General features: G+C 34.1%; 1 long non-coding RNA gene across 2 annotated transcripts in view; it reads left to right on the forward strand.

The window, feature by feature from the left end:
• LOC111559710 overlaps positions 1 to 23,245 on the forward strand; it is a 350,013-nt gene that overhangs the window by 209,914 nt on the left and 116,854 nt on the right. For both annotated transcript variants that reach the window (XR_006595557.1, XR_002740831.2), the window contains exon 3: positions 17,286 to 17,469. This is a non-coding gene — a long non-coding RNA (uncharacterized LOC111559710). The remainder of the gene's footprint in view (positions 1 to 17,285; positions 17,470 to 23,245) is intronic.

Genomic DNA, 23,245 nt, shown 5'->3' on the forward strand with positions numbered 1-23,245 from the left:
CAGTTTCAGTTGCTAAAATGGAGAAAGTTCTGGGGATGGATGTTGGTAATAACTGTATAACAAAGTGAATGTACTTAATGCCACTGATCAATACACATAAAAAATGTTAAAATGGTAAATATATATTTGTAGATATATTTTTTCTACTGGGCAATAGTTACTCCATTTAGGATATCTGTGTAATAAAACTGATTCCTAATTACAAATTTACTAAAAGGATCATATGATATGAATATGTAAACATGACGTAAAATAGATTAAATCATACAAATAGAAGTCATTTTCACATTATTTCATAATAGTCTCAATACATTGTCTGTTGTTCTTATTTTTAATCTATAAAAACTGCCCATGTGAACACAGAAACCTGATAAAATGGTGTTTTTAGAAAATTTTGACATCTAATTTAAAGCTCAGAAAATTGTATATATATATTTGAAGGGCTAAACTGATACAGAATTTGGTTATATAGGAACCTGTGTTGAATTCTTACTCTGAATATTTTCGAAATTTTATTTCTTAAAAACTAGTATTATACACTCTTTTTTTTTCTACACCAGACCAATTAAATCAAAATAATAAACAAGCAAAGGGATAAAAAGAGAGAGAGAGGCAAACCAAGAAACAGACTTTAACTATAGAGAATAAACTGATGGTTACCAGAGAGAAGTGGGTGGGGATAGGTTAAATAGGTGATGGGGATTAAGGATTACACTTGTATAAATTTCATATATTGAAAAAAAAAAAAAGAAAAAGAAAAAAAAGGAAAGAAAAAAAAAGGATTAGATTTGTGATGAACACCCAATGTTGTATAGTAGTGTTGTTGAATCATATATTACATATAAATATAATATATACTATAAATATAATATATATCAATATAATTTGTATAATATATATGAAACACATATATTTCTCTGATTTTATATATATATAATATATATGGAACAAAAAATGCAAATTATTTTCTTTTCCTCATTACTTTTAATCCATTTTACTGTAACTGTATTATTAGCTAGTCTCCAAACCCAGTTAGTATAAACATGCTGTCTCTCTCCACACACACACATACACACACACACCTACACACATGAATATGCTAGTTTAAGAATTGTTTAAACTAGAGCTAAATCTTAGTGCTACATTTGTATTGTGTGCATGTATGTATGTATATAAGCTTTCACAAATATTAAGTGTGGGTAGATTTAAAAAACTGGGAATGAAGGTAAAGGATAAAATCAATGTTGTCCTTTAATGTTCAAATATGTCTACTTTTATAAAGGATAGTATTAAAAATAGTACAAAAAATCTACTCTCAACCAAAAATGGAGAGTAATTAAAGGAATAAAAATGAGCCCCAAATTCTTTATCTAACAGTGTGTCCTCCTAATGCTCTGATAGAAGTATCTAGTCACCAGTGGCAATAGAAATTTCAATAAATTGAAAGATAGTTTTGTGCCAGAACTAGTCCAGTTTTTTGAAAAGACAAAAAGTAACATCCATTTATGTCAGTGAGATACAGTGCTTCTGAGATTTTTTTCCTTTTTATATTTGGTTCACACCTAGAGCAGTTTATGAGTTGTTTTGAACTTTATAGCTATGCACACCCAATATTTCCTGGTAAATATGTGCTTACCTTGAGGGTGAAAAGCACATAAAGTTAAAATACTTCTCCCTTCTTCATATTAGAAAATGAACAGACATGCAATTTTGAGACTATGATGATTCCTTTAATAATGTTGCAGGTAGGCATCTACATGGTGGGTTTGTCTCAAACTTTAACAATTCTTTTCTCAGAATATGAATTTTTCATGAAGTTTCATGGAGTGCCATACATTTTAACTAGTGACTAGTTTTGGAAGATGTATATCTAGAAATGTGTTTCTATTAAAAATAAATATTTTCTTCCCAAACAAAGGAGAGAAACACTAAAAAGAAATAAGCTATCAGATCATGAAAAGACACAGAGGAAACTTACATTACTCTGAAATAAGCCAATCTGAAAATGCTACATTCTGAATGATTCTAACTATTTAACATTTTGGAAAAGGCAAAACTGTGGAGACAATAAAAAGATCAGTGGTTGTTAGAAGTTGGGGAGTAAGGGAGGGACAAATAGGCAAAGGACGGAAAGATTTTAGGACAGTGAAAATACACTGCATGATAGTGTAATGATGGTTATGTCCTTATATATTTGTCCAAACTCAAAGAATGTACAGCACATAGGGGTGCCTCCTTGGCTCAGTCGGTTGAGCGTCCGACTTCAGCTCAGGTCATGAACTCATAGATTGTGGGTCCGAGCCCCACGTCGGGCTCTGTGCTGACAGCTCAGAGCTTGGAGCCTGCTTTGGATTCTCTGTCTCCCTCTCTCTCTCTGTTGCTCCCCCGCTTGCACTCTGTCTCTCTCTCAAAAATAAGTAAAGATTAAAAAATATTTTTAAAAAAGAATGTACAACACCAATCATGCACACTAATGTAAAATATGCACTTCAGATAATATGGTGTATCAGTGTGGGTTCATCATTGTAACAAATGTACACTACGGTGGGGGGTGAAGATAATGGGGGAATTCATGCATGTGTGGGGAATGGTATGTGGGATATATCTGTCCTTTACTCTCATTTTTGCTGTGAACCTAAAACTGCTGTAAAAATAAAGCCTTATTTTAAAAACTAAAATTAAAAAAACAATTTTTCAAGGTTAAAAAAAAGCAACCAAACCAAAACAGAAAACAAGCAGAGAGTCAGCAAAGTTATACATGCAGAATTTCTGGAGATTCTCAGGTAGATATGATGTAAGAAATATGCTTTGTTTCATATAACTACAAGAGATTATGTAATATGCTTTATAATCAGAGCAACCAGGAAGCATATAAGAGAAATTAGAATTTGGACTCAAATATGGGTTAATTAAGGTAGAGAAATAAGAGAGACAGAAGACCAGCTTTGTGTCTGTAATTCCCTTTCAGCTTCGTTGATTTCTTTCCTCTCAGGATTTGGAGAGACAGCGACTTGTTGAGAATATGCACTCAAATGGTCTAATTAGGAGGGGAAGAAACACGACTGGGGGAAGAGAACACCAGAGGGAAGACAAGGAGAGCCCCAAGAACAATTTCCTTATGTTTTTGTTGGAAGGAGACAAACTGTGTCCCAAGCAGTGTTTTTATGGAAACATTGTTCTCCAGGCTGTGGTTTTAAAAAGGAAAAATTTTCCCTTATAACTCAATGTCTTTGGCAACACTATTTAAAGATACATCCTTTTTTACTAAGCCTTGAAATGTTGAGTCATATCATAGAGATTTATGATGCCACTTGGTACTGTTTCCCTCTTAGAAGAGGTCGAAACAAGAGGTTTTATCTCTTCCTACAAATTTACTAATACATCGATAAATATAATTCAAAGTCATTTTTAACTTTGAAATAAAGAAGCTCTAAATAGTTCTTAAAAAATAAAATGGAGAGACCTACAAAAGAAATCAGAAGCTTTTTAAAATAAGTGTTACGTTTCCTTTTGTTAAGGAAACATTTTTAGAACACTTAAGAATTAAAAAGAATAGATACACAACATTTTGCTTCTTTCTTTCTCTCTCTCTCTCTCCCTCTGTATGTGTGTGTGTGTGTGTGTGTGTGTGTGTGTGTGTGTTCTTTGTTTAAAATTTAAACCACTAAGTATGTCATTAGGGCTTATATTTATGGACAACCATTAAATTTCTTAAACATACAGATATGAAGAACAGTAGTCACATTCTTATCTATCACAGTTTGATGAGTTTTTCCCCTTAAACACTGCCTTAGATGTCTGTTGAGGAAAAGAAGCTTCCAGAAATATATACTGAGCCAAACTCTCCCTGTAATCACTTTCTTTATTCAGTTAGTTACTGCTCTAACATGCTGAATGGTTCTCTGGAGTGCCAAAAGGTCAGAAGGAGCACTCAAAGCATTTAACCTAGCCTCAACTAGCAGTCAAACACTGGGAGAATCTGAGAGATGTCATTGAATAAGGTGTGGTAAAGAAAAGCTTATTAGAAGAGAAATATGATAAAGCCAAGAGTTAAATGGACAAACTACGTGCACTAAGGTTTAATAAATATTGTCGGAATATATAGCTCTGGAGGGAAGTCTATATTGCTGAATTGTTGGCGGCCAGAAGAGGCAGGTTCCTGTACAGATGTTAAGGTGTGGGCTTTATCCTCAAAGCAGCATGATAACATTGAAAAACTAACATGAGAGTGATAAAATTATATGTAAGTTTAAAATTTTCTTTGCACATGATTTGAGTAAAGATTAAGGAGACTAAGGTTTGAAAGGAAGAAGTGATTGACGTCCAAGAACATGGGGGGAGGTGGGTGTGGTCCTACTACATTTAGCAGAAAATCAGTGTGGATTTGTTACTGATTGGATGGGAGGGGACAGTAAGACAACGGGGCTAGATCACATTTTACTTGACTTTATACATACTACGTATGTATTTGTACAAAGAAAGAAACTAGTTGGTTAAAAAATAAGTGGGAAACAGAAATTTAAGCGTTCATTTCTGTTAGTAGAAACTTTTCATCCTCCTTTTTTGCCCTTATGTAAACTTTCTAGCTGTCATGTCCCTTATACTTGGAAACAGTGAATCTTGAAAGTGTCTATCCTCTGCCACCCTCTATCCCTAATCTCACTCCTCACTCATACTTACTCTCAGGGTCTAGGAAAACACAGATAGAGAACCACACCTGTCTCAGAAGATGACCCTTGCCCTTGAAATCACTAGCATGCAACATCACTTTGTTCCTTAATGTCATTCATTCATTCAACAATAATCTGTTGAGTGCTACTATGTCCCAGGCACAGGTCTAGGAGCTGGAATAAAAAAGTTAATGAATAAGACAAAAATCCTGCCCTGATTGTGGTTATATGCTATAAGAGGGAGACAAACAAAATGTCATAAAGAAGCAAAATGCATAATGTGTTAGAATCATATTTAATTTTAAGGAAAATAATAATACAGTGAGAAAAATAGGACTTCTGGGTTTGTTGTTGTTGTTGTTTACCTTTACATAGGATGGTTAAAGAATGTCTTGCTAAGGTGACAAGTAAATAAGACATAAAAGAGATGAAAAAACAACGTTTCTCTCATCTCAGGGAAAGGTACTCCAGGCTGAGGACATAGCAGGGACAATGCCCATTCTCTTCAAGGTGTTCCCAGTTGCTTCCCAGTGCTCAGTTCCAAAGTCATTCCTCACATTTTTAGGGTTAAAGGAGCATTCTACTATTAGATGCCAACATTTGTATTATATCTATTGCTATTGGCTAATTATCCCAAATATTAATCTCATAAAACAATATTCATTAATTATCTTTCATAGTTTCTGTGGGTTAATGATTAAGAAGAATCTCCACTAGACAGTTGTGTCCCCAGTTTTCTCATGAAGTTGTAGACAAGGTATCAGTCGGGGCTGCAGTCATCTGAATGCTTGACTGGCACTGAAGGATCTGATTGCAAAATGGCCAATATACATAGTAGGAGCTGGCTACTGGTGGGACATCTCAGGTTCTCTCCAAATGAAACTTTCCACAGGCTTTTTTAACTATCCTCTGATATGACAACCCATTTCCCCCACAATGAGCAATTTAAAAGAGAAACAAGCAGAAATTATTCATTTTTGACCTAGTCTCTGAGTTATATAGCATCCTTTATAACATTTTTACTCAATTTGTCTGAAGCAAGTAACTAAATGTAAGCCACATTTAAAGTGAGGAGTGTCAAAAATTCTTCACTATATTTTAATAACATTGTAACAAAAGAATAGCAAGTGCAAAGTTTCAGGAGGAGGCAAATTACATCCAAGTCCTGTGACTGGCGAATTAAAAGTAATAATAATGAGGCTGAGTAGGCTGACTAGATTATTTGTCAGAGAAAATGACAATTCTCTATTTGAAAATGATCTTCAACTCCATTTGAAAAACTTATCAATAATGAGAAATCAAATGAAAATTTTTGTGAATGTTCTGCTACTGTAAGAGCGTATATCTATACATGATACGGAGATTTTGGACAAAACTGTATAAAGTCAAAGACGGAACATCCAAGAAAAGAGGTTTTCAATGAACAAGTGATCTGATTATTTTCTAAAGAGCAAATCATTTCCCAATGAGTGGAAAAAAGATGTTAGTAAAGTTATGATTGACCAGAAATGGACACATGCCACTATACAGTGGTCGATAATACCTCACTTACATATATCGCTCAAGGAACAGAAATAATTTTTAATTCAATATCATATATTAAAATGTAGGCCATGACCTTCTCCAGTTAAAGAAAAGTATAATTTTTCCAATTACTTAGAAATCTCTTCTTGCAAATTCTAATTCTTAGCATTGGTTCTTAACTTATCAGGCCATGTGTACACTTCATATTCTTGGCTCACGTTACTATTCTCTTTATTAGAAGTTTGTAATTTAAGGAACCTATATCTGCTTATGATGACTTGTTGAAACATACATATGATAATTTATTTATTTATTTATTTAAAATTTTTTTTTCAACGTTTATTTATTTTTGGGACAGAGAGAGACAGAGCATGAGCGGGGGAGGGGCAGAGAGAGAGGGAGACACAGAATCGGAAACAGGCTCCAGGCTCTGAGCCATCAGCTCAGAGCCTGACGCGGGGCTCGAACCCACGGACCGCGAGATCGTGACCTGGCTGAAGTCGGATGCTTAGCCGACTGCGCCACCCAGGCGCCCAACATATGATAATTTAATGTCATAACACCTTCCTTTGTGATCAGTTTACATCAAAGAAGACTAATTTAATACCAAATTTTGACTCATGTTGAAATTATGCATATATGTATGTGTATATATATATATATATATACATATATATATATATATATATATATATATATATATATTTGCTGTGACTTTGGTTACATATTATAATTACTTTCTATTGTTGTCTTATGTTTTAACATTAATAATATGGAAGAAGACCCATAGAATTAAAATAAAAATTTGGGAAAACATTGTGGTGGCACATGATTTTGCACATCTGTCAACACTCATAGAAATGTATTCTAAAAATGGTCAACTTGTAACACATTTAAATTTTACATCAAGAGAAAATAATTAAAACAGATAAGAAACTCTATAACATGTTAGTATGTATTGAGACAAATGGCCAATTTCATGTTCAAAATATATTTCACCATATATACGAATGTGTGTTTGTGAGTTTTGTGTCTGTTGTTACATTTGAAAATAATAATTAGCCACCAACAAACTTAACAATATTTGGGAAGTTTAGATGGAGGCCCAATTTGTATCCATATGCTCCATTTCTACCAGGCCCCAGTGAACTAGTTGACTGTTTACTTGTTTAAGTTATGTCAGCTGTGCCATCTGAATTGTATTCCTCCTCATTCTACAAAAAACAATCCATAAATGAAAAATTGCTCTTTCAAGCTTTCACTGTGAGCTCCTTGAGGGAAAGGACCCTGTATTTAATCCCTGTTTTCCTAGGATCTGACACTATGCCTGTGAGATAAATTAATTAATGCACAAATGAAAGGATATAAAAATCTAAAGAATGTTAAAAATCTCATAATTTCCCTTTTTTTCATTAACCTCAGTTTTCATTTATAAACTTTATTATGGTAGGTTGACAATCTTAATTAGGATGTCCTTAATTAGGGTAGCATAGTGATTGTAAGGAAGTACTTTTAGAATTATACATGATCAAGTTTGTGTTTTAAATGTGCCACAATGTTTAAAGTCTATAAACATTGGTTTCCTCACCTGTAAAGTGGAAATAATTAGTCATAAAAGTAAAATTATTCATTAATATGAAGCCCCTGAGCACACTGTCAGGCACTTAGGAAATCCTTGATTCAAAGCAGATATTATTTTTTTCTACTATTAAATCCACTAGAAAACATATGTCCATATAAATAAAGGTTATAAAAATAGCATGTAGCATATTTGATTTTCATTCCACATCTTTTTTTTTCCTGTGGTGGATTCCATTTTTATTCAAAGTTTTAACACAAAAGTTAATATTCACAGAAAGAAGAGTTATCAGCAATCTGGTGTTTGACATATAGACATTTTAACTCTGGTGAATATCTGCCATTTATTTCAATCACTACATGTTTAAAATTAAATACAGTTTGAATTAGATTTTCAAGCCTCAAGCCAACATTAGTTGCTAATCATTTCATCCATTTATTTCGATATAATCAATTCCTGAAAACTGTAATTGAAATCCAAAGAGCAGGTAGATCCCTTTCTATTAAAAAAGGTGGACTGTGTTTCTTCTTTATCTCAGATGCCTTGAGTGAAAAATGCATAACAAGAAATCTGCTGTAGGATGAAGCAAATGAGGAATCCAAGAGTAAGAGCATCTGGATAAAAGGTTCAGAGCTTTTGACACTTCACTTGAATATGTAAATTAGACCTTTAGCTTTATACTAAGCATTTAATATTCTCATACAGCACGCATCATACTGGTAAAGAGGAAATTCAGAAATTGGAGCATCGGTTTTTCATCTTGGGTGCATATTGGAATCATTTAGGAAACTTTAAAAACTACTGATTCTCTTATCGCCAGTTTTTTATTTAATTCACATGAGGAGTGGCCTGGGCATTAGGAGTTTTATAAGTTCCCTGAGTGATTTTTATTTATATTAAAGTTTGAAAATCACTGGCCTAAAGGAAAAAGTGAGGTAAAGTTATCCCCAATACCTAATTAGAAATAAGAAAAAAATGTAAAATATGTTATTTCCAAGTCCATAGTTATCTGTAGTTTACCTATTGTCTTCCCTGAGTCTATTTCAAAGCATATATAACTTAACAATAAACAAAATAAACAAAATCATGACAAGTTGTTTAAACAGCTTATTTACTTTAGATTGTTTTCCAAATTAACTTATTTCCAAAATACGTTAATTTTTAATGTCATGAAGATTTAAGCAGATTAGAGAACATCATTTCCCTGCCATAACTAGTGGACAGAGAGAGGAATTTATATTTCAATCTTAACTTCATCTCTACAATAAAACAGGATAGCCAATCTAACTTTCAGTTTGCTGTAAAAACTGTAATATTCTTGACAACACACTAAACAATATGGTATAAAATGGATCTATTTATATTTCCTTCCTGATACCAGGAAAAAAAATGTCTACTTAATATGTGATATTCATGGTTAAAAATTCTGAATATATGGGAAACTATTGCAACTCTTGCTCTCCATACACCAGTTCCTGTGTTCAAGTCTATTAAAAAGCAATGAGGTGATGTATAGTATGCCCTCAAAGCTTTCAGAGTGAATAATACCCAGCTTTTCAGGTGCTCAACATACTGCCTGGTGATAATGATAATGATGAATTCCCAAGCAGACTCCCTCAGATATTAGGAAAATGGTTTCCTTTAACTCATATTAGATACTCAAGTTTTACATCAGTTGGCTGTCTTTGAAAAATACTTCTTAAGAGCCAAAAATATTACTTCACTTAAACAACTGTACATATTTTGTAAACAACATACTATGTCCAGGAATTACAAATATAAAGTGAAATAAATAAATGTGCTCCTTGAAGGTCTGGGCTTTATGTTAGGTAGGGAAATACTAACATGAATTAAACTAAAGCTATATCTCAATGTTATATGCAACTGATTTTTATAACCACAGTAAATTATTTAAAAAATTTGTATCCACATTACCACCAGAAATATTCCAGACTGAGACCCAAAAAAGAGACCTAAGAAAGAGAGTCTTTGGGGAGTTCAGAGTAAAGATGTGATGAATAAAATAAGTTCTTTGTAGTACAATGCCAAAACAAGTAAAGAACAGCAAAATAATTGCAGTGCAATCAGTGTATCTAATAACTAGTAGCTCACATTGTTATTTTCCTCAAAAATGTTTAAGCCATATGAAGTTTCTATATGGCTGCCAATTTTATTATCTATTTATGGCCTTTCTTTTCCATTCCCACTGAAGTGACCTTGGTTAAGATTCTTAACACTTTAACACTCAAAATAGTACCCTACAGATCTAATTATTCTTCCTGCCTTTCTATTCACATTTTTATATACTACTGCCAGATTTTAAATCATATTACATTATTCATTTCATGTATTTAATTTAAAAAAACTTTTATTGAATATTTACTAAATTTCAGGCACTATGTCAAACACACAGGATACGATGGGGGAGGGGGGGGAAACAGTTTTGCTACCTTTAAAGTCTGAACAGTTACAACATGTAAACCTGATTTAAGAAAACACACGTAAGAGGCACCCAGGTGGCTCAGATGGTTAAGTGACTTTGGCTCAGGTCATGCTCTCACAGTTTGTGAGTTGCAGCCCAGCGTTGGGCTCTGTGCTGACAGCATGGAGCCTGCTTGGGATGCTCTGTCTCCCTCTCTCTGCCCCTCCCCCTTTCAAAACAAATAAATATTTAAAATAAATAAACACATAGTTTTTTTTTTTAATTTTTTTAACATTTATTTTTTGAGAGACAGAGTGTGAGCAGGGGAGGGTCAGAGAGAGACAGGGAGTCATAGAATCTGAAGCAGGCTACAGGCTCCCAGCTGTCAGCACAGAGCCAGACACAGGGCTCAAACCCATGAACCATGAGATCATGACCTGAGCTGAAGTCAGATGCTTAACTGACTGAGCCACCCAAGCACCCCTAAACACACATAATTTTAAAAAATTACTTGTAAACTCTGCCGCTTACTGTTTATGAAATCCATTCATTTTAATATTGCCCATTTAGTTTCCCAATAGGAAATATGAACAATAGTACTTTTCTAATATAACTAATTAGAGGATTAAAAAGATAATCAATGGAAATTTCTTGGCACATAGAATGTTTAAAAAAATAGCAGTTGATTTCTTTGTAAATAAATCTTCAGGTATTAACAGAGGGTGGTTTTATGTTTTACATTCAAAAGCCATTTAATGAAATCCCAACAGAACTGATATATGAATTTATTGTGGACAATAAAGTCCCATCTGTGTAGGACTTAAATAATTGTTTTGTCTTTAGTACTTTTCCTTAAGCATTTAAGAAAATGAATCACTTTTTAAAACCCAGACTATTTCAATCATAAGCAAAGCAAAACTCAAAGTATAAAAGAGTGAAGCCTTTTTTATTTTTTTAAAGATCATGTATGTTTTTCAAGGCCTGAGGCAAGGTTTGAGAAAGGATATGATTTCATTATTGATCCAAACATCTCTTTTAAAAGAGATACAAGGTAAAACCTGAGGGGTAAGTTCCAACAATGAGAGAGCCTCAGGAAGCAATTGCCAGATATTTCAGTGCAGCAGAATCTGAATTGACTCATTCTATGCTAGCTCATTTCCGTGAACTCCAAAATAGCTAATAAAGCTTGTGGATTGAAATTAGTCCCCAAATATGCCAGACCTAGTCCTTGAATACATATAACACATTAGAAAGAGTGAAATCCAAAGTAAGATACAGGAGATAGACTTTCTCTTTGTTGACAGCTTGCTATAGAGTGAGAAATTTTACTGAAGAGGAATTAGGTCTCTATTGTGAAAGATAACAGAAAACTAGAAAATCATTGTTGAATGAAGAAGACTTTATGGAGGATAAGTTAGATATCAAGAATACTTGAGGCCTTATATGTATTGCGTTTTGTGTTCATAAATTAAACTGTTAAAGGGATAATGGTATAGGTGAATAGTGAATAGATATAAGATTATCCATTCAGACTATTCATGGACAAATTAGAAGTAAATATTGTTAGTTTCAGTTTCTAAAGTTTCAAAATAGAGGGGGAGAAGGTAGCAATTTTTGGGACCGTTGGATGGCCACAGTGATATTCAGACTAACAGAAAAGGTATGATTATGACCATATTTCAAATGGTAGATTTGACTACATTTTATAAAACTGAGACTATTTAGTGTTAGTAGGATGCAGAGTGACTAAAATTCTTATATTTTGATGTTAAGAATGTGAATAGGTATAATCACTTTTAAAAACTGTCAGATTCTTTTGAATAAATAAAAGTAAGTACCCATACTATATGATCCAGTAATTTACCACCTATATATGTATGCAATAGAAATGGGTGCCAACGTACCCCAGAGGACATGCACAAAATGTTCACAGTAGCATTATTTATGTATACTCTTATAATATGTTATTTTTGGTCAATGACAGTTTAATGTCATGTTAGTCTAATGTCCATGTTAGTCTAATGCAGATCATCATGGTTACCCTTACATCATTCCTTCTCACTAATATGTTAAATTCTTTCTAAATATGTGTATCTACTATAATTTATATGTAAGTATATATGTTATATATGCTATTATGCATATGTGACAAATACCATATTATATATTGTATATATTGCAAAATGCGTTGCACTATACTATATATATATTTTTGTATAAATTATTTTGTATACTCTATAATTTGAATTTAGCAGAACCCTCATGAATGGGATCAGTGCCCTTATAAAAGAGGCCCCAGAGAAACTCCTTGCCCCTTATTCCATGTAAGGTTACAGTCAGAAAATGGCCATCAACAAGAATTTGGTCTCATCAGACATGCTCCATGATCTTGGCTTTCCAGACTCCATATCTGTGAAAAATAAATATTTGTTGTTTATAAGCCATCAAGTTTAAGGCATTTTTCTTATCTAGGCATGCCTGGGTGGCTCAATCAGTTAAGGCTCCAACTCTTGGCTTAGGTCATGATCTCACAACTTGTATGTTTGAGCCCTACAAGTTCTCTCTTGTAGAGGATTCTCTCTCTCCCTCTCTCTCTGCCCTTCCCCAGCTTTCTTTCCCTCTCTCTGTCTCTCTCAAAATAAATACATAAACATTTAAAACAATTTTTTAAAAATGTATTTTTGTTACAGCACCCCAAACAGATTGAGATTTCCTAAATGCTTTCCTTGCTTTCTTATGAATAAACTTATGTTCTTAAAAACCTGTTGACTATATTTTACTCATTTTCCTAGAGTTAATTTTTACCTTGAAGATATATTAGAATATCCACTATCAATTGAGAGTAGTGGAAGATATTCTTTGGTTTATGATGCACAGATATTCCTGAAAATTTGGTTGCTGACCTTATATCCTCATTCATTATAACTTCAGTTCTCAGGAACATTGCAGATTTAACTTCTCCCACCTTTATTTTGACTTAATTTTGTCTTCTATTTTGTCTCTGCAATTTCCCAGAGATTTCAGATTGACAAGGCATGTCTTAGGGTCTTCTGTTTCCTCCATGATGTGTACCTAGTATAATGTCTTGGCTAGAGTACATCTTCAAGACATATTAACTAATTGATTTGAAAATTTACATCCAAGGTTCAGCTGAACCAAAACAATTTACATTATAAAAATTCATTAGGTGAATTAGATTTGTTTTTTGTTTTTGTTTTTGTTTTTGTTTTTTAGAGAAAGATAGCATGAGAGAGGGAGAGGAGGAGAAAGAGAAAGAGAGAGAGCATGAGTGAGGGAGAGGGGGAGAGAGAGAGAGAGAAAGAGAGAGAGAGAATCTCAAGCAGGATTCATGATCAGCATGGAGCCCAATGAAGGGCTTGATCCCACAACCCAGGGATCATGACCTAAGCCAAAACCAAGAGTTGGATGCTCAACTGACTGAGCTACCCAGGCACCCCTAGATAAGTTACTTTTTTTTTAAGTTTTTTGTTTTGTTTTTTAGAGAGAGAGAGAAAGAGAGAGAGACAGACAGACAGAGAGATCACAAGTTGGGGAGGGAAAGAGAGAGAGTGAAAGAAAGAATCCCAAGAAGGCTCCAGGCTATCAGCACAGAGCCTGACCTGGGGCCCAATCCCATAACCCTGGGATCATGATTTGAGCTGAAATCAAGAGTCGGACATTTAACTAACTGAGACACCCTGGCATCTAGGTATTTTTAATATAACTAGCATGTGGACATTCACACTGTCAATAGCCTACACACTACATGTGACATGAAGACTGTTTTCTTTTTAAATTAATCCCCTTTTTTTGTTGTTGTTGTGTTTTGTTATATTGCTCTCCATAGTCTGCACTTCTTTGCTTGTGAATTACAGGATTGTTTTAGTTTAATCAGTCTGCTTATAGAAAAAATTATCAAGACTGGTGTGTTATAAACAAAAGAAATTTATTTCTCATAAATCTGGAGACTATGAAGTCCAAGAACAAGGTACTGGCAGATTTGGTGTCTGGTGAAAGCCTGCTTCCTGGTTCACATGCTACCATCTTCTTGCTGTGTCCTCACATGGCAAATAGGGGTAAGAGAGCTCTCTGGGGTCTGTTTTATAAGGGCACTGATTCCCACCCCCCCCAAAAAAAATAAGGGCACTAATCCCATTCATATGGGCTCCATTTTCATGACCAAATCACTCCTGAAAGTTTCCACCTACAAATACCATCACATTGGGGATTGATTAGGTTTTAGCTTATGAATTATTATGGAACAGAAACATTCAGCCTATAGCAAGGGCATTATCACTAGCTCTCTCTTAATTTAAGTATTAGTAATGTTGCTATGTGACTGGAAAGTACTACATGGTGTTAAAGAATTTTTTTTTTATGTGGGCTCTGGGTAGAGGGGGTTGCATTTTGAGTTAAATGCAGAAACATTGAAAATACCAAACAAATAACTACTGTTATTTTTCACAAATGTGCTAGGCTGACAGGTTGTTTAATATAAACAGAATAATGTGTGTCCTGACATTTTCAAATTGTCTAGGAACTTTTAGAACTGAATACTTCATCATGCCTTTAGTTCTTCAGTGTTCTTTTCAGAAAATTCTTTCTGCCTGAAATAAAGTGTATGGCATTAAATCTTCTCCTAAGAAGACCACAAACAAGCCTACCTTTTAAACAAGCATTTCCAATGTTCAAATCAGATAGAAATTTCAGGCAGACCTGCAAATATACATTTATACCTTACCAATTTAACTTTTATATGTATCAGATAATTGCTTTGATAAGGTGGGAAAGGAGGTTAACTAAATTTTAGAGAGGATAGAAAAAGTTTTATTTCCAACAACCATCTTGCTCTTTTATAATGCTTGGTTTCAGAGCAGCGTATGCATCAAATTTACAGAAAAGCCTTACCTTAGGAAACCAAATGAATGAGCTTCCAAGAAAGAAGGAAAGAAAGAAAGAAAGGAAAAGAAAGAGAAAGAGAGAAAGAGTAAGAAAAATTTTAAAAAGAATGAATAGTGTCTGATTTATTGTTTTATGAAAGGATTGAACACAAGCAATATTATCATTGTATATAGGTGTTAAAATTGAATTAAGTACACACACACACACATACATACACAAAGGCATTTTTAAATAATCCCTTGTTTAATTCTATCTGTAGTCTCTCGTGTCTTCATTCATTGCATCTGAAACAATCTGGAGTTTAATTTCTCAGCAACTCAGTTATATTATATTAGCTGGACTACTGTTTAAGGATGGTGAAAATATAAAAATATTCATGGCATCATCAAAGCAGTGGTTTCTATGTTTGATTTTTTATGATATGTATAATTACTAGGTACTTTCTGGAAATATATTTGGGACATTTAAATTTTTAGTCATCCTGGGCCATTGGTGCTAAAGGAAATATTAAAGTTGAACAAGGCAAAATCACAAAATTGAGCTTTCATTGCCCCAATTCTGTTTCTAAAAATGTGTTCAGTCTTCATGGATTTTGAAAAGGTTCTAGCATGACCTTGAGGTTAAACATCACACAGTGGTCTACTTTTAAAATGTACACAACTCAACTGAACAAGTTTTCCATACCTTTCTTCTCTGCAGAAATGACTTAGTATTTCACTCTACCGGTTTGGTTGTTAGCAAATGTTACATCTGCAAAAGTTTGCTCCCACATTATCCTATGAATTCACTGTGACAGCCTTTTCTTTGTGATCTCCACAGTACATAAAATATTTAATATATTGTTTTTAGTAAATATTTGTTGATTGACTTTGTGTTTCTGTACAGTAGAGAAATATTTTTTAAAAAAATTTCTTTAATGTTTATTTATTTTTGAGAGAGACAGAGACAGAATGCAAGTGGGTTAGGGGCAGAGAGTGAGGGAGACACAGAATCCGAAGCAGGCTCCAGGCTCTGAGCTGTCAGCACAGAGCCCAACGTGGGGCTAGAACTCATGAGTTGTGACATCATGACCTGAGCCGAAGTTGGACGCTTAACCAACTGAGCCACCCAGGTGCCCCTTTTTAAAAAATTTTTTTTAATGTTTATTTATTTTTGAGAGAGACAGAGACAGAATGTGAGTGTGTTAGGGGCAGGAGAAATATCTTGTATAGTGGAATGTCTAGGACATGTAGGAATAAATATCTTTGGAATAAAAACTAATTTCAACAATTTTCATCCACAGTGAAGTAGTCATTCTGAGAAATAAACACAAGAAGATTCTACGAACACATTAGCCCCAAAAAGAGAATGGCAAAGGGAGGGATTGAGCTGTACACAAGGAATTCTAAAACCTTAAGATCAATATTAATTGCAGTTATTTTGTGCTTATTTCCCTCTTGAGTTGGCTCTGCTGAAGAAATAATGAAAGTTAGTGTGACTGATACCAAAAGTCTTCCTAAAAGAGAATGATTTCATTTTTGAGTTGATAACAGTGCCATAACTATTCATGGGAGTTGACATTATAAAATTTTTAAACAATAACAACAACAAAACCCAACAACAGCAACAAAAGTTTGTTGATGGATTATATAAATGAAAATAAAATAATGTAGTTAACAAATTCATATTTGCTTAACTTATTTCAGGGAACTGTGAAGATATTGGTATTACCTCAGATATTGTTCTCGATGAGCAAGGATTGGCAAAAGTTTTCTGTAAAGTACCAGATAGTGAATGTTTTAAGTTTTCTAGCCATGTGTGGTTACTGTCATATATTCTTCTTTGTCTTTTTTTTACCCTTTTACAATGTTTTTTTTTTTAAATCTTAACTTGAAGGCCATAAAAATACAAGACTTGAGGTGGATTTAATCCCCAGGATGTGGTTTGCTACCCACTGCTTATTGATATAGTAAACTAAAGGGCATAACTATTAAAGATTTTACGCATTTTATTCTTTATGTATGATAGCCTCTAAGATGATCCCAATGATCTCTACCTTTTAAGTGTTTATGCCTTTATGTAGTCCCTTCCCTTTAAGTATGGACGGGGTTTGGTGACTCACTTCTAAAGAATAAATAAAGCAACAACAATTGTACGTGACAAGGATATTAGGCAATATAAAGCAGTATGGCTTTGTTTTCTGTCTTAGACTACATGCCCTGGGAGAGGCCAGCTGCCAAGCCTTGAGCAATCATATGAAGAGGGCCCAGCCATAGCCAATTGAGTAAACTTAAAATCAGAACCTCCAAGCCAGTCAATCCTCAAATGATTGCAGCCTTGACTATCATCCTGTCTGCAGTTTTATGAAAGACTCTGAACCAGAAACCAGCCAGGTAAGCCGCTTTCAGAGTCTTAATTCACAGAAACCACGGGACATTAAATGTTTATGGCTATGTTTTGACATAAGTGGCTATGCAACAATAGAGAACTAGAAAGTTGTAATTATAATATGTTATTTTGTAAGAATTTAACCTGGTTATCATAAAACTACAGATAACTTTAGTCTTAGCTAGTATGTTAGTCAAGGTTATACAGAGCAACAGAACCAGAAGGGAATATATATATGAAGAGACTTATTTTAAGGAATTGGCTCACACAATTATGGAAACTTGGTGAGTCCAAAATCTAATGAAGAAGAAGGTCAGCAGGTTAAAGACTCGGGAAGGAGTTGCAGTTTGAATCCAAAGGCAGTCTGTGGGCAGAATATCTCTCAGCCGGAGGAGAGGGGTGGTCAGCCTTTTTTTCTATTCAAGGCTTCAACTGATTGGATTTCTTTAAATACAAGCTCATCCACATTTTATGGTGGGCAATCTGCTTTATTCAAATTCTACACATTTAAATGTACATTTCATCCAAAAACATCCTACAGAAACATGTAGAATACTGTTAGACCAAATATCTGGGCACTGTGACCCAACCAATTTGACACATAAAATTAACCATCACAGTTAGGGCTAACTAAAATGATTATTTTAAATTTGAATTCATCCAGTATCAATTAAAGACGTGCTGAGTATAATTCACTTTCCTTGGATTCACACTCAGCTACCTAAAAAAGGAATCTAGGTATATAAGCAGATAAATGGTACAATCACACAACAAAGCAATGATTAGGAAGATTAAAGAATAAGGTTGGAAACATGTTTTTCTTAACATTTCAGGTCACAAAGCTATACACTCCATGGAAATAAGTATGTATAAATATAAAAGCATCAACCAACTTGTTATAAAATAATTTTTAATTTAATCCATCCAAATTTTTCAAAATAATTTCGGATTATGTAATATTTAAGAAAAATTCTTAGATGACTGGACTGTTCATCTGCATGCTGTGTAATATATAATAGGTTATCAATTTACAAGTGAGTGAGTCACCCTAATGTAAAGAGAGATTGTGACAAGCAGAATAATAGTTTGTCAAAGATGTCTATATCATTATCTAGAACCTGCAAATGTGCCACCTTACATGGCAAAAGACACTTTCCGGTTGTGACTAAATTAAGGCTTTTGAGATCAGGAGACTAGTCTGAATTGTCCAGGTGGGACCAAGGTAATCATTAAGGTACTTATAAGAGGAGACAGGTGGGTCAAATTCAGAACAAATTCGTGGCAATAGAAGCTGAGGTGAAAGAGAGAGAGAGACAGAGAGAGAGAAATTTGAAAATGCTATAGTGCTTCTGACTTTGAAAATGGAGGAGGGAGGTCACAAACCAAAGAAAAAGGAGTGTATCCTGCCTCTAGAAACTGAAAAAGGCAAGAAAACAGATTGTTCCCTTGAGTGTGCTAAATGGACACAGCATGTTGACACCTTGACTTTAGGACTTCTGACCTCGAGAACTGTAAGATAAATGTGTATTGTTTTATGCTGCTAAATTTGTGCAATTTATTAGAGCAGCAATAGACAACTTATAAAGAAATAAATTCCTGCTCATTTAGGGGATTGAGACTATAGTCATATTTAGAGAAATGACATTCTATGAACTTCGAAGTGCATTTCGTAAACATGGTAGACTGAATACAAGTTTCAGAAGGAAGGCCAGATGCTACATATTTTGTTTACCATTGTATCCCCTGGGCATAGTACATAAATAACACATACCAGGTTTCAAAGAGATAGTTTTGTGAAAGATGTTCTAATAATAGATCTTCATGATATTCAGTTCATACACCAAATTTCTATTAGTGACTCCTAAATTTATAAAGATTTATTCCCTCAGGCCAATAATATTATTTTCTCAGTCATCTTAACACCAGTTTTTTTTTTTTTACTAAATACTTGAAATGAATTAGTGTAACATTCATGTTTGACTTATTGTTTCTCAAATAGGACACTGATATCATATTTATAGTATCATTAAATGATACTAATTTACTATATCTTGGCTGATCCTATTCTTCATGGTGCTATTTAACAGAATGATGTGAAAGTTGTAAGTCAATTTTAAGCAACCAAATGAAAGAAGACCCACAAATTTTCCCCTCAAGTGTAGTGAATCAGCACACATCTGTATGTATTAGAAATCGAATAGAAGTCCTAACCTTAAAATAACTTTCCAAAACACCTTGAGGAATCAAAGGACACGGGCTAAATGATGTCACCAAATTATTGCTAAATAAGCACTTATATATCAGCCATTTTTTATAAATTCTATTTTGAATTTAAATATATAACTCAGCCTCCAATGAGGAAAAATAGCACATGTATAGAAATCTTCCATCTACCTAATTAAAGTAGCAAATGTTTATCTTGTATTAACTTATGACGGTGCCACAGTTTAACAGATTAAGATTTATAGAGTGTCACTGCTAATGGCACACAATGGTTGCAGCTGCACTATTTTGGTGGTCCAGGAAGTGTGCTTGGCTAGGCAAGCACTGCATCTGCATGCTTGATGTTAACACTCGGGCCTTTTATAACTCTAATAAAGTTGACAATTTATGCATAGACATGCCAGAATCTAGAGCCAAGCAAGGCAGAATCACTGAGGTTGAGGGCATAAATTCAAGCTGCCTGCCAGAAACATGTGCAGCTGTATTAGGAACAGGAAGTAGATCCCATTGACACATCTGCTACAGATGCCTGGTTTGCAAACATCTCTACCTCTTTCCTCCTGTCGACACATGCAGCACTTGGTACACCATTGCTTACCCAGAACAAAGTGTGAGATTCGGGGTCACAATTGTCATTCTCTCAATTTACTCAAGAAGAGAAGTGACCCCCTTGAAATTAAATTATCTTGTCCCTCATCTTTAAAACACAGAACAGGGGTGCCTAGATGGCTCATTGGGTTAAGCTTGTGACTTCAGCTCAGGTCATGACCTTATGGTTCCTGAGTTTGAGCCCCGCATGGGGGTACTCTGCTATCCGTGCAGAACCCACTTTGGATACTCTCTCTCTGCCCCTCTCCCTCTCTCAGGCATGCTCTCTTTCAAAAATAAATGAATATATTTTTTTAAAAAACACAGGAAAACATAAATGTGTAGTATGTAATCTTTATTTTCTTCAATACTGCTTCTTCAGAAAGCTGAACTTTACTTCCAGGTAGTTCATCCAAGCCTGGATTAATAGCCACTCCTACCTTTAAGTGTCTAGATAAGTATTGCTACTTGTGAAACTTGTGTCGTGTGTAGCCTTGTGAGAAGTGAGTCTGCACTACTGCACTGTTATGTAGTCTAAGAGAAGGCCCCAGTGTTTCAGCATGAGAAATGCTGCAGTCCTTAATTGAAACTATCACACTAAATCCAAGTAAGTCAGCCCAATCTCAGTAGTTACAAAATGTGCTGGCGAGAGTGGAAATTTCCTTATCAGAAAAATGGCCTCTACTTGTGACTTTATCTTTCAATTAGTCTAAAATTAGGAAGGAGTAAAGACTGATATCAGTTAGCTTTCTCAAACTGTAACAGTTGTTGAGAGCTTAGAGCAAGAATAGGCATATATTAGAGATGGAATTCTGCTCAAAATAAAATTTGAGCATTACAGATTTGATCACAATTTAATTTCCAATCACAAGCTCTGATATGAGGTAACTAGGCCAAGGAGCAATATAGGGAGTAAAGCGGAAAAAAATTTGTATACAGTTAAGATCAGAATGGATCGTTTCTTTTTTTTTTTATTATTTTTAAATTTGAATTTATTTTTGAGAGAGAGAACAAGAGAAGGGGAGGAGCAGAGAGAGAGGGAGACACAGTTTCTGAAGCAGGCTCCAGGTTCTGGGCTGTCAGCACAGAGCCCAATGCGGGGCTCGAACTCATAAACCGTGAGTTCATGACTTGAGCCAAAGTCAGACACTTAACTGACCGAGCCACCCAGGCACCCCACAGAGTGGATCATTTCTAAAGGCATGTATATTCAGACCTTTGCAAGGAAACCAGTCTATTTTTTTTTTTAATGACCTAGGAGCTCAGGGCTTGAGGGCAGGAAGCAAGCACAACTCAGGTTTCTTCTGGGTCATGCTGTATGATTTGTGCCAAGGGCAGCATGGCACAGAATCAGTAAATGGGGTACATGCAGCTCTCATTAGGTCTAACATGGCATAAGGTGCTTCAAAATAAGCAACTTTATATAGAAAAATAAGTATGACAAATCTGAGGTATCCTGAGATCTCTGTTTCTTAGGATTTCAGATATAGCTAGATGCAATGACTCCTATTGTTGAAGCTACTATATCCATTCATATTCATTTATAATAAAATTATCCTTATTCTTGAAATGTTTTTTCTCTATACATGATGAAATAGACTCCTTTAGAACATTGTATTCTTCTTCTATAACCAATCACAAATTATGTTAATTAATGAAATTAACATCACCGTGACTTCTGAAAATTTAGGCATTGAATCAAATACACTACCCTATATAGCCCAATATTTTATAAAATATTCAATGGAAGATATGTCATCCAATGAACTAGCTGTTGCATTCTACTGAAGGACTGCCAGTCTAGCTAGAATGCAATGTAGATAAGGTCCCTATGTTGGTATTATTAATGTATTCATGATCTTTGTTTCTAGTCACTTCTATTCTTGTTGCTTTCTTTTCTAACTTGAATAGACTTAGCTATTTATCCAGAGAATATGGGTACCTGGGTGGCTCAGTCAGTTAAGCATCTGACTCTGGCTCAGGTCATGCTCTCTCAGGTCAGCTGTGCTGACAGCTCAGAGCCTGGAGCCTGCTTCAGATTCTGTGTCTCACTCTCTCTCTGCCCCTGCCTCACTCATGTTCTATCTCTCTCTCTCTCTCAAAAATAAATAAAACATTTAAAAATTTTTTTAAATAAAAATTAAAAACAAAGAATAAAATACAACATTTTGGATAATTTAAGGGTTTATATTAAAGATGAAAAATGTTGCTAAAGGATGATAAATATTAAAACTAGCTCATAATGGCTTACTCATACCACACTGTGGATAGCTTCAGCATCCTAGTAATAATTTGCAGGTTCCCATTATAGAGTAAAATGTATATTCTAGGTTTATCCCTCTGAATGTGCATTGCATATTTATAACTTTTTTCTGTTCCAAAGAAAACAATCAAGCTGGGAAAATATTATTTTGAATTGCTTAGACTTTCACAAAAATTTTAAAACATAATTTTTATGTAACTTATTAGAATGTAAATTTTATGTGCTTGTAATACAGATCCAATAATTAGGTAGGTATAAAAATCACGTAACACTTTTATTGAAACATTTTTTTTTTATCAACAAGTGTTAACCAAAACTGTCTTTCAAGTTTAAGGCAATCAATAAAACTGCCACTTCTGTCTATTTTAATTTATAACAAGCACTGTGTGTTAACACAGTTGCTTTTATTCCATATTGCCCCATAAGCTCATCTTTTATTAAAACAATTAGAAATTATTTATTATAAAGCCCAAACATAGATATATAAGAATAAAGAAAGGAGATGTAAAAAAGAAATTAATATATACAAAATGTTTTATTAAATTCTAAGTGCAGTAAATTTTAAAAAAAATTTAAAAGACTACTCAAAATTACATTATTAGTTTACTAAGAAAAATATACTTTAAGATATATGTAAATTAGAACATTTATCATTATTTAAAATATCTTTTAACTTAAAACTCACTGAATAAAAATGGAAAAACCTA

The sequence above is a fragment of the Felis catus genome, chromosome A3, assembly GCF_018350175.1.
Source record: "Felis catus isolate Fca126 chromosome A3, F.catus_Fca126_mat1.0, whole genome shotgun sequence".
Lineage (NCBI taxonomy): Eukaryota > Metazoa > Chordata > Mammalia > Carnivora > Felidae > Felis > Felis catus.